General features: G+C 61.6%; 1 protein-coding gene across 2 annotated transcripts in view; it reads right to left on the minus strand.

The window, feature by feature from the left end:
* Positions 1 to 357, minus strand: part of LOC102372425 (RING finger protein 39) — a 15,451-nt gene that overhangs the window by 11,545 nt on the left and 3,549 nt on the right. Inside the window, exon 1 of one of the 2 annotated variants that reach the window (XM_025217057.1) lies at positions 211 to 244. The exons of the other annotated variant lie outside the window; for it this stretch is intronic. The gene's annotated coding sequence lies outside the window, so the exon portion shown is untranslated. Of the gene's footprint in view, positions 1 to 210; positions 245 to 357 lie in introns of those variants that run through there. 2 annotated transcript variants of the gene reach the window in all.

The raw sequence follows: 357 nt of genomic DNA on the forward strand, positions 1-357 counted from the left end.
TGACTGCCCCAGATATACACCAAGCCAGACACACACAGATCATATCTGTCCCTGTCACACATGCACACAGAGCACATCATGTCTGTCCATCACACACACACACACACACACACACACACACACACACAGAGCAGAGTACATCAGGTCCATCTCACACGCACACACACCCATCAGATCATTTCTGTCCCTACCAAAGATACACACACGCACACAAAGAGATCAGGCCCGTCCCACTCCCCCCCGTGCTCGGAGGCCGGGGCCGGGGCCGGGGCCGGGGCCGGGCGGCGCGGCGCAGCGCTGTGAGGCGCGGGGCGGAGGGCCGAGCCGGGCCTTCGATAGCTCAGCTGGTAGGGCGGA

This window comes from Alligator sinensis, unplaced genomic scaffold (genome assembly GCF_000455745.1).
Source record: "Alligator sinensis unplaced genomic scaffold, ASM45574v1 scaffold1208_1, whole genome shotgun sequence".
Classification (NCBI taxonomy): domain Eukaryota; kingdom Metazoa; phylum Chordata; order Crocodylia; family Alligatoridae; genus Alligator; species Alligator sinensis.